The sequence below is a fragment of the Mauremys mutica genome, chromosome 5 (genome assembly GCF_020497125.1).
Source record: "Mauremys mutica isolate MM-2020 ecotype Southern chromosome 5, ASM2049712v1, whole genome shotgun sequence".
Taxonomy (NCBI): Eukaryota; Metazoa; Chordata; order Testudines; family Geoemydidae; genus Mauremys; species Mauremys mutica.
The window spans coordinates 94,685,211-94,697,778 of record NC_059076.1 but is presented as its reverse complement, the minus strand read 5'-3'; the positions used below and the strand labels follow the sequence as shown (position 1 = coordinate 94,697,778).

The following is a 12,568-nucleotide window of genomic DNA, read 5'->3' as shown; positions in this document are numbered from 1 at the left end:
GTCCACTCAGTTCTACAAGTCCACTCAGTCCTACTTCCTTTGCTCAACCAATTGCTAAGACATACAAGTTTGTTTACATTTATGGGATATAATGCTGCCCACTTCTTATTCACAATGTCACCCTGAAAGTGAGAATGGGCGTTGGCATTGCACTTTCATAACCGGCATTGCAAGGTATTTCCATGCCACATATGCTAAACATTCATATGCCCCTTCAAGCTTCGGCCCATTCCAGAGGACATGCTTCAATGCTGAGGATGCTCGTTTAAAAAAAAAAAGTGTTAATTAAATTTGTGACTGAGCTCCTTGTGGGACAATTGTATGTTTCCTGCTTTGTTTTACCCCCATTCTGCCACATATTTCTGTTATAGCAGTCTCGGATGATGACCCAGCATGTTATTCATTTTAAGAACACTTTCACTTAAGATTTGACAAAATGAAAAAAGGTACCAATGTGGGATATCTAAAGATAGCAACAGCACTCAACCCAAGATTTAAGAATCTGAAGTGCCTCCCAAAATCTGAGAGGAACGAGGTGTGGAGCATGCTTTCAGAAGCCTTAAAAGAGCAACCCTCCGATGCAGAAACTACACAACTGAACCACCAAAAAAGAAAATCAACTGTTTGCTGGTGGCATCTAACTCAGATGATAAAAACAAATGTGTGTCGGGCCGCACTTCTTCGGATCATTATCGAGCAGAACCTGTCATTGGCACGGCGCATGTCCTCTGGAATGGTAGCTGAAGCATGAAAGAACATATGAATCTTTAGCGCATCTGGCATGTAAATATCTTGCAACGCTGGCTACAACAATGCCACGCAAACACCTGTTGTCACTTTCAGGTGACATTGTAAACAAGAAGCGAGGAGCATTATCTCCTGCAAACGTAAACAAACTTGTTTGTCTGAGAGATTGGCTGAACAAGAAGTAGCACTGAGTGGAGGTATAGACTCTGAAGTTTAAAATGTTATTATTTTTGAGTGCAGGGGTTTTTTGTACATAATTCTACATTTGTAAGTTCAACTTTCATGATAAAGAGATTGAACTACATTATTTGTATTAGATGAATTGAAAAATAATATTTCTTTTGTTTTTAACTGTGCAAATATTTGCAATAAAAATAATATAAACTGAGCACCGTACTCTTTGTATTCTGTGTGATAATTGAAATCAATATATTTGAAAATGTAGAAAACATCAAAAATATTTAAATAAATGGTACCCTATTATTCTTTAACAGTGCAATTAATCACATGATTAATTTTTTTAATCACTTGACAGCCTTATTATTGAAGATGCTTTTTATTTAATTGAGAACAAATTTGTCATCATAACCCAAATGAAGGATGCAGATTTCAACTGAATAAGCCCTTTTGCTGAACAAAATTATATTGCAGAATTGGAATGCTGAAAGTGCAGGTAGTATCAACTGATACATTCATATTTAATATTAAGTAAAACTTAAATTGTCAAATTATAAGAAGGAAGTCCATACATGGAATCTCTCTTTATTAAAAACAGTTAATTATGTAGCAATTTCAAAAACCATTTACACTAAAAATCAAATGTATTAGGGTTAAATATTTCATATTCCCTAATCTAACGGAGAAGATAGTCAGTTATAAAGCAAAAGGATCATGTCAAAAGTTGTCTGGTTAAAAGAAACTACTTAAAGTGTCTTTAAAGTTGTCTAAGGCCCTGATCCTGCAAAGACTTATGCATGTCCTTGAAGTCACAGGGTGAAATTCTGGCCCCAACAGAAGTCAATGGCAAAATTCCAATTGACTTCAGCATGGCCAGGATTTAATGCAGTGTGTAAAGTCAAGCAAGGCTTAAATCTTTGCAGGACATGGTTCTACTGAGTAGGTTATAACTTCATGATTTCAGCCATTAAAAATAGAACTACCCCTTCTCTACAAAAATCTAGCAACAGAACCCTTCTCACTACCATTACCAGCCTCAGCTGTAGCCCAAAATATATTACGAATATAAGAAAAACAAATAAAAAATGCTGAACTATACAGGGCCTCAATTCTTCAAAGGAATCTGCCCATCAAACACAGAGTCTACTAAGGATCATTGCACCAGACAGAGCAACCACGGTTGACAGCACTGCACCAGACATCATGTAGCGAAGTTTCCAGATCTGGCTCAATCCTGTGTATTCATGAATCTTTGAGGCTGCCTTGTGGGCAATGCCAGGTTGTATCAGGTGTGCACCTCTTCATGTGTCAAGGAGAGTTTGAAAGCAGTGTGCTGGCATGTTTTTGTCCATCTTGTTGACATGGCCAAAGAGCACACAATACCATTTTTTTAAATATAAATGAGTGACTGAAGGAATGCCAGATCATTGCATGTCTAACATATCCAAAAAGTCAAACCACTACATGCTTGAGATTTGGCGCTGACAGGACATATGGAATGCCTGTAGATGTTCCAAGTCTGATAGAGAGAGTCCAGTTTCTGACCCATTTAGCAATAAAGGAGCACATAGGTTTGACAGATCTTGAACTCTGTCTCAGCACAAAGATGTTTTTGCATCCACAAGTGAGACATGGACTTCATTCAGGAGGTGACAAGACCCATCAGCTGAAAAAGAAACAGTTACTAATTGTTCCGTAGCTATTGTGCTTCAAATGTGCTGCACATATACATTCCACTTCAGGTGTGAGCACACTCAGTGCACAGTTTTCAGAGATTTTTCCCTCAGCAGTACCTGGTCAGGGTGGCTCATGTGCCCTCTGCTGCATGATGGTGCTGCGCCACCCTTGACCCTCCTTCTCACTGCTCAGGACAACTGTTGGAATGTATTCCTTGCTAGTGCAAGCTTTTCCTCTTATTTGTATATAGTTTGTACCTGTTTTAGTAGTTCATTTTTGGTTAGTTATAGATATAAGTTTTCTTTTTAAGTGTTTTCAAACACTTCAGTTCCTGTTCCTGGGTACTGGTACTGTTGCTGAGGCATGCCTCAGTCACTAGGGTTTAAACCCCGCCAATTTTGCAGGCCGCCAGTACTGGTAAATGACCCACACTCCAGCTGCCTGAAGTATCTTGGGGAGACTCATGTCAGGGTTCAGTGTCAAATTCACAGAGACTTTAAATCTAGAACCAAGAAACACAGTGAGGTCAGGCTTAAATTTCTGCTGATGGACGCAGAGCTGAGGTCACCATTGGAGTAACGAGGGTTCTTCGACATGTGTGTCCCTGTAGGTGCTCCACTTTAGGTGTCAGTGCATCCCTGCACCACAGATCAGAGATTTTCGGTGGCAGTGCTTGGTCGGGGCGTGTGTGCATAGTAGTCATCTTACTGTACCACTGGCACCTCATTTAGCGTTTGTATGACCTGACCTGTTCAGTTCCTTCTCTATCGCAGAGCTCTATCACTGGCACGAACTCCGAATTAGAGTGATGGAGGGTGTGTAATGGGGCACTCACAGTGACACACATCTTGAAGAACCCTCGTTACTGCACAAGATGAGTAACTTCCTCTTCTTCTTTGAGTAGTGTCCCTGTGGGTGCTCCACTTCAGGTGTCTGTAGAGCAGCGCCCCACTGTGGATGGTAGGGGCTTTAGAGTCGCGTGTGTTGTTGCAGAGAGCCCGGTAAGGCCTAATATAGGGCTTGTCTACACTGGCAATTTACAGTGCTACAACTTTCTCACTCACACTGCCAGGTGCAACAGGTAAGGGAACCAAGCCTGTCTGGACCACGTTGGAACAATTAGTATGATATGGGCCCCGTCAATCCGTATCTTGTGAAGGAGTCACGAGATTAGAGGCATCGGTGGGAATGCGTACATGAGTGATGTGTCCCACGAGATGAGGAAGGCATCCCCTAGTGACTTGGGTGCTAGTCCTACCCTGGTGCAGAAAAGTGGGCACTTGTGGTTTGTTGCTGATGCAAACAGGTCTACAGATGGATAGCCCCATTTTTGGAATATTGATTGGAGGATACTGTAGTTTATTTCCCATTTGTGTTCCTCGGAGAAGTGTCTGCTTAGTGTGTCCACCATCATATTCTGACATCCCAGGAGGTAAGATGCCGAGATCATTATATTGCGGTGAATGCACCAGTTGCACAATTTCAGGGCCTCGGTGCAGAGTGAATGGGAGAGAGCTCCTCCTTGACAATTGATATAGAACATGCATGCTATGTTGTCAGTCAGTATGCAGATTGATTCGTTCCATATGATTGGGAGGAAGTGCCTACATGCACTGTATATCGCTTGGAGCTCCAGGAGATTGACATGGAGCTGAGTTTCCATCAGTGACCATTAGCCTTACATGGTGTACTGGTCCAAGTGAGCTCCCCAGCTTATAAGTGATGCGTCGGTCATGGTTATTAGTGACCAAGGATCCTGTTGGAAAGGAATCCCTGTGCAGATGTTTTCTGGTTTCATCCATTACTTAAGTGATTCAATTACCTTTGAGGGTACTGTCACTCTTTTGTTTAGACTGTTTGCAGGGAGTGTACACGGGGCTCAGCCAGCCCTGTAGGCAACGCCTATGCAGTCTCACACGTCTCCCCATGAACGCCATGGCTGCCATGTGACCTAATAGCTGTAGGCAGGTTTTGGAGGGCGTTTTACGGCTGCCAGTGACTGTCGAGATGAGGTTGATGAGGTTGGTTATTGTCATGAATCTGTGATGGGGCAACAGTGCCCTGGGCTGTGTGGAGTTGAGATAGGCCCGGTGAATTCCAGTTTTTGCCGTGTTCAGTGTAGATTTCTGTATATTTATCTGCAACCCTAGTGTTTGGAACAGCTCGATGGTTGTCTACATCATGTGTGTCTCTTCTTCCTGAGTTGTGCCTTTCAGTAGACAATCGTCTAGGTATGGGAAAATCATCACTCCTCTCCTTTGTAAGTGGACCGCCACTATGGTGACAGTTTTTAAAAAAACTTGAGGGGCAGTGGAAAGGCCAAAATGTAGTATTCTGTATTGGTAGTGGTTGACCCCTACCGTGAATCTTAAAAACCGCCTGTGCACTGGGTGATGGTAATATGAAAGTAAGCATCTTGGAGGTCGAGGGCTGAAAACCAGTCCCCCTTGTCCAGAGCTAGAATAATTGTGGCCAGTGTGACCATTTTGAATCTGTGATTCCTCACAAATTTGTTGAGCTTCCAAAGATCTAAGATGGGCCTCCATCCACTGTTTTTCTTTTTGTTGAGACAATAATGGGAGTAAAAACCCTTCCCTTTGTATTGAGCTGGAATTTTCTTCATAGCACCCAATTGTAGAAGATGGTTCACTTCCTGTTTTAAGAGGTGCTTGTGAGAAGGGTCCCTGAAGGACTCTAGGGCCACCCTGCAACCTTAGCCATAGACATGTCTCCTAACAAAAGACATTGATACCAACTGTACCAAAAGGGCAGAGACACCTCTTTCCACTGCCCACAACAACAGCAATTTGACCAGAACAGAAATAAACAATGTTCACAAAGACGTAGGGCTACTCAAACTCAGTCCTCCTCTTCACAGCCATCTACCACAAAGCCACAGTTTTGAAGTCTTGGTCAAGGGTCTGAATGATCTCCCCCACAATACAGTGCTGTCAGATACTCCTACCCAACCTTGTGGCCACTGCCTGTGCCTGTTCTACCATGCCTGGGCAGCAATAACAAAGGACCAATGGGTACTGGAGATTATAAGATCGGGTAATGCCATCCCCTTCCTCTCCCTTCCCACTACCCTACCCCTTTCCCTGTCCTTCTTTAGGTGGCCCTAGAGTCCTTCATAGAGTGAAGAACGTTGTCTGTTTTTACAGAGAAGAGTTTCTCCCAGTTGAAGGGGAGATCTTCTACTTTGAGTTGGAGCTCTTTGGGGATCCTGGATGACTGCAACCATGAAGCCCTGTGCATTATAACTGCTGTGGCCATTGTTCTTGTTGCAGTGTCCGCTACATCCATCCTCCGGTAAGGAATTCTTGCAGCTTACTATAATTGCCGTAGTTGTACTTGGCTAAAAGGGCCGAATAATTGGCTACCTGCAATTCGAGTGTAGCTGACGAGTATACTTTTCAGCCTAAGAGGTCTAATTGTTTACGTTCTTTGTCCTGTGGAGTGGACCAGAATTGGGGTTGTTAGTTGTGATGGTTAGCAGCTTCCACCACTAGAGAATTGGGTTATGGATGAGAGAACAAAAAGTCCACCCTTTTAGCTGGGAAGAAGTACTTCCTGTTTTGCTCTTTTGCTGGTAAGTTGTATGGTTGCGGGGGTCTGCCAAACATTTTCTGCCAGTTCCATTATGGCATCATTTATTGGTAGTGTGATTTTGGATGCAGTGGATGTCTGTAAAATTTGCAGTAGCTTGTACTGGTTTTCTTGCACCTCTTCGAGGGAGATGTCTTGGCTGGCAGATACTCTTTTAAAGAGTTCCTAAAATTGCTTCAGATCATTAACTGTGCTTGGAGGTTGTGGTAAGACTGCCTCATCAGGAGAGGACAATGAGTTGTGTGCTGGGAAAGTGTCTGCATGGTCCAAACCTTCTTCCTCCTCATGTACCATGTTCTCTGGTGTTTCTGACGTCTCTCTGCTTGGAGAAGGTGGAGAACAAATTTCCCTTCAGGCTGGGGTTGAGGGCCTAGTGTAGTGAGCCTTATATGCCACCCAGGGGTCCCGGGGGGGGGGCACTGCATGGGAAAGGGCACCAGTGGATACATCCAGGATTGCCTGTACTATTGCTGCATCTCACAAGGTTGGCAAGATTTGATTTTAACAGCTTCCCATGATGGTCTTCGCCCCATGGGTGAAGAGTGTTGGAAGGAGAAGCAGCTCCCATGTACTTCCTCCTCTTCATCACTGGAAGTGGGCTGGGGAGCAGGATAAGTGGACAACTGCTCAGTTATTTGGTCCAGAGATCCCTCAGTACAGCGCAAGGATTATTGCAGCACCAAGGAGACCACTATGTCCCTGTGCTGTAGGAAATGCTGCACAGTTGCTTGTTTCTGTGGCGGCGGTACCGCTGGTGCAGATGCAGTTGGTGCCTTTGTTTCGAAGGTTGGTGCCGTTCTCGGCCTGTCTGTCAGTGCCCATGACTGAGTTGGTACCGGTGGGGGCAGCATTGATCTCAGTGCCCACTCCCACTCCGGGGTGGTTGGTGCCGGGGAGAAGGAGTGTCTCAACTCCATTTGGGAGTGGTGGGGCTTGGCAGAGATCTACGGAGGGACAGGGACGGAGGTGCCTGGAGCCTCAAAGGTGCTCACTCTACTTGAGCTCGGCACTGTGGATAGCAAATTCACCTGGGACCTCTTCTTTCTCTGAGTGTCCCTATTAGGGAAAGTTGCAGCTCGCTTTCTAGACGATTTGGAAGACTGAGCACTCCCATTAGCAGAGGTTTTGCTCAGGGAACCATCTGCTGATGTCAATTTTGCTCCCTGAGGAGAAGGCTGAAGGAACTTTTCCATCAAAATCACCTTGAGGCGGAGATCTCAATCACACATTGCCCTGACTTTAAGGTTGCTGCAATGGGCACATTTTTGAGGAATATGGGTTTCTCTCAAACAATGGACATGCAATGAGTGGCTGTCTGAGACGGGCATTGCCTCACAACAAGAGTCACATGATTTAAACCCGTGTGAGCCGGGCACCGTGGCCATTAAGTTTCCCAAAGGGGAAAGAGTGGGAAAAATAATTAAAAATATATCTATAAAAAAAAATATTTGGGCGGGGAGGGGGGAGAACAATAAACTAGACTTACTAAACTATAGCTAATCTAACTATTACTATAGAGAGAAAAATGAAGAGGCAGCACTGCCACTGAGCTCCGTCTGCAGCCAAGGACGGCTGAGAAGGAACTGAACTGGTCGGGTCGTGCGCGCTACATGAAGCGCCAACGGCGCTACTGCGCATTCGTGCCCCGACTGAGCATTGCCACTGAAAATCTCTGATCTGTGGCACAGGGACACACCGACACCTAAAGTGGAGCACCCACAGGGACACTACTTGAAGAACAACATTTGGTTTACTGAAAAAGTGACAAAAAGTTCCATGGCACCTGTACCTATTGGGTTTCCGGGAAGTGGGCGGGCGGAAGCCTGCCCACTGCTAAAGGATCCCCCCCGCAGTCTAAGGGAAGGATCTACAGGACCTCAAAAACCCAAGTGAGTTCGGGGGACAACTAATAAAAGAACAGGGACAGAAGTGTGGTCAAAGGGTCATAAGAAGGGAGCCTGACGGGGACACCAAGCAGAGAACCCCGGACAGCGCCCACTGCTCCTCGAAGGCATCAAGGGAGCCAGTGGACACCACCCAGAGGAACTCCGCCCGGATACGTGAACGGACTAAGGATCGGAAACAAGCCCCACAGTCACCGGAGTCTCCATCGGCCAACCTCCTCTCCCTGGTTGCGTAGATGGCCATTTTAGCCAGGGTGAGGAGGAGGTTGACCAGGAGGTCCCGCAACTTTGTGGGGCCACGGATAGGGAGTGCATAGAGAAGGAGGTGAGGGGAAAAGTGAAGCCAGAAACGTAACAGGATATTGGTGAGGAGCCGGTATAGGGGCTGCAACCTGGCGCACTCTAAGTAAACGTGCGCCAGGATCTCCCTCACACCGCAGAAGGGACAGGTGTCTAGGACAGGGGTAAACCGCGCCAAATACACGCCCGTGCTCACAGCCCCATGGAGGAGCTTCCAACTGATATCCCCAGCGTGTCTCGGGACCAGGGTAGAGTAGAGGCTGGCCCACCGGGGCTCCTCACCCTCCAGAGGTGGCAGGAGGTCCCGCCACATTGTGTCAGGGCAGGACACGAGGGTGAGGAAGTGAAGGGTGTGGAGCACGAGCGCGTAGAGATGCTTCCTTGGCGCGGTTTGGAAGCGGACCAGCTGCAGATCGTGCAGCCAGCTTGCGGAGAAGGGGCGGGAGGGCCGGTCGGGTCCACAGGGCAGGGGCTCAATGAAAACGTCTGGAGGGCTCGGGGTGGTGGGTGGGCGGGGCGTGCCCTCTTGCAGGACCCGGTCGAGGTAGGCCCAAGCAGTGGGCAGCAAAGCGGCTTCCACCTCCTGTAGTACACACTGGGGAATACAAGGTCTGGAGAGCCCCATGCGCCGAGCGAGCGTCAGGGGATCCAGCCAGTCTCCCCGGTCGTAATCCAGGAGGTCTCCAACCCTGGTAGCTTCTGCCAGGACCAACCTCTGGCACACCACGGGGGACTCCGCCACCTGCACACGGAGCTGGGGATTGTGTAGCAGGGGCTCCGCGAGTCCATGGCACCTGTAGCGGGGTGGCTACCTGCTCCTGCCCTTTGGGGCTTGAAACAGCCCAGGAGAGGGCTGTAGCTGGGGCAAGAAGCCTGGGCTGATTGGGAGAAAGCAGGCTCAGCTGTGGCCAGGTCTCAATCAGGCCCAGCTGGCCCCTATAAGAGGCAGTGAGCCAGGAGCCCAGACAGTCTCTCTCTGGCTGTAGAGGGAGAAGGGCCTGGCTGCTTAGAAGCTAGAGACAAGGTACCTGAGTGAAGCAGGGCTGGGGAAAGGCAGAGGAGTTGGGGAGCTCCTGCCTGGAAAGCCCCAGGCTGTGGCCTAGCATAAGGCCAAGAGGTATTGGGGGTTGCAGGGGGCAGCCCAGGGGTAGGCAAAGGCAGCTGGTCCAAACCCCTTTGCTGATGATGAGTGGCTTATACTGCAGTCTGCCCCAGTGAACAGGGGGCTAGATGGAGACTGGGCAGTAGCCAATACTGAGGCAAAATGGGGATAGTGGGGTGGGGGTTCCCCTGGGAGGGGGAGACCCAGTTAAAGGGGGCACCGGGGTCCCGGGAGGGACATGGGGGCCAGTAGCTGGAAGGTGGACCACCGACCTGGAGAGGGCGCTCTGGGCTGGATTGAGCTAATTCCCAAGGACGACCAGCAGGAGGCGCCGCAGGGGTGAGTCCGCCTGTCTACACACCTTATAGACTAACAGACATATTGGAGCATAAGCTTTAGTGGGTGAATACCCACTTTGTCACTTTTTACAGATCCAGACTAACACAGCTACCTCTTTGATATTTGGTTTACTGTGACTGTTTGAACTCTGCTTGCAGCCTAGGTAGATGAACTCATCAACACTCTCCATGGTACTCAACTCCACCTGAACTGGGGATTCTGGTGTCCAAGCTACAATGTTGTGGACATTGGTTTTCTACTATGAGATGTCTGACCCCATCTTGTGGGTGGCATCTTGGGGACCTAGGAGCGCAAGGCTGAAATTCTCCCACTTCTCTATAAGCAAGGCAGTGTCGTCAGCCTTGATTACTTGACTGGTAAACACTTCTTGACCAACCTTGATTCCGATGTATGGAGTGGAAAGTCCTAATATACAGCCAATAGTTTGACAGAACAGTGCCAGGGCAAGAATGTATCCCTGACACACACCTGAGGGTCTGCAGAAATGCTGTGAAAGCTGTGACCCAATGTGTACTCTTGCACAGGTTTCAGTGTGAAGATCATGCACCAGATTTAACAGAACATTTGGAACACCAATTCCTTTCAGTGTGACTCAAAGTGCTGACCTGTCAACTGAATCAAAAGTTGCTTTGATACGGAGGTGTGCCACATGAAGCAGGTGGTTAAATTCTCCATGCAACTCAGCCAGAAGCTGGAGGGTAAGGACAGTGTCCATTGTTGACCATCTGCAGTGAAACCTGATTGCTGACAATGTCTGTTATGGAACAGCTGCATCCTACCAACCAGAATGTGAGCAAAAATCTTTCCAGGGACCGATAACAATGAGATTGGCCTGTAGTTCCACACTCGAAGCAAGATCCTCTGCCCTCATTTAGGGACATATGATGCCCTCTTTGCATTCTGCTGGTACTTTGCCTAATGCCCACATTTCTAAGAACGGGTTATTTAGGCCCATGCGCACTGGTTCCAGGGCACCTTTGAGTAGCTTGGGTGGAATACCATCAGGTCCAGCAGCATGTCCATCCTGTAACTTTTGGATGTCCTTTCATGCTTTCTCGAGTGGCGGAGAATCAGTGTTCATCCTTGGATGTGCAGCTGTGTAGTTTGCCAGGTCATGTAGCTCTAAACAGTCATCAGCAGGACCATGGTTCATCATGCTTTCATAATGTGTTTTCCATCTGTCCAGGACCTCATCCGTCAATGAGCAAGGAGAGCTGTCTGGTTTCATAATGAGGATGTTAGAAGACAGCCAGCCAAGCACGTGATGGCACTGTAGGCACGATACAGATTGTTATTCACAGGCAGCCTTATTTCTGCAGAGTTCTGTTAAAGTTAAAGGGTCTCCTCAAAGATGTTCACAGGTGGATTCTTTTGTGGGATTTGAGTTTAATATAGGAATATTCTTCATGCATTAATGTATTCATATTTATTCAAATTGAAAATCTGTATTCTTTCTATCTCACTTCAGATTATAATAAAATATTTCACTTGATTATGGAGCCAAGAACTGCAGGATAAAAAAGGATTCCAATTTTGGCTTTCAATTATTATTGTACTTATTCTGGTGTTTAATTTTGACTGCTGGTAAGTCAGCACATATAAATTCCTAAAACAAAATTTTTATAATGTTAATTCTGATTGCATAAATTCAAGAAACATTAGTTGTTTCAATAACAATGAAACAAGTTTTTAAAAATATGCAGAAGTTTAAAAAGAGACTTGTTTATGATATGCATGATTTATTTGTAAACTAAGTGGAAGCATGTAAATTAAGCAATTTACCACACTGCTGCTATACACTACCAAAGAGTGAACCACAGAGTGTGAGAACAGGAAGTGATATGGGCTATATTTTACAGTGAACAGAATGTGTCGGCATGTGAATTTTCTTGTAAGTGTTAGGCCTGAATAAAGAGATAGCAGACAAAACAGGTATGCCAACCTGACTGAAGTCAGGCTAACAGAGGTTTCTGGGTAATCCCAGAGGGGAAAATACTGAGAAGCAGCATTGTCTCACAAAGCCCTGACAAAAAAGTGAGATAAGCCAGGGGTTGCATTCCTAGCATAGTACCAGCTGTGCTGTGTTAAGAATAGTGTCTGAAGAACTGATAAGGACCCTAACATCCCACAGTTCAGATTCTAACTCCCAGGTTGAGTGATAGGCTTGTTTAAAACTCCCCTGCATTCCTAACTTTTGGTGTTTGTTAAGATATTATTAATCTAATGCTATAGACATAGAGACTAGGCATGCGTGTATATTAAAAGTGTCTAGTTTCCAGTTGTTAGACAAAGGGGGGTGGGTTGCTCAAGTGAATGATGTATGACGTAATAAAACTGTCTATATAGGCTAACACTAAGCTGAAAAGTGGGGCTGGTTCTCTCTGGAGACGGGCTGCTCTCTATTGATGCGTGCACTTGTCAATAAAGAGCTTTTGATCGGACCTTGCTGGTGTTGCTTGTCTCTCTCTGGTCAGACAACGAACTTCGCTGTCGGGGTTAGAGTCCCTGACATAAGTCTCTTTCAAGTAAATCTACCATTTTGTTTTTTTGATGTTTATTTTTTAAAACTGATTCTTGTACAATTACAGTCAGTGTTTTATCAGCTATTTTTCAGTACAAACTGAAAAACAAGATCTTGAAGTGTAGTGTCCCTGTAATTAATCACTTGAAAGTGAACTGAAAACCTAAATTG

At 46.2% G+C, this 12,568-nt stretch overlaps 1 protein-coding gene across 1 annotated transcript in view; it reads right to left on the bottom strand.

The window, feature by feature from the left end:
* FRYL (FRY like transcription coactivator) overlaps nucleotides 1-12,568 on the bottom strand; it is a 351,277-nt gene that overhangs the window by 111,603 nt on the left and 227,106 nt on the right. The gene's annotated exons all lie outside the window — the stretch shown is intronic.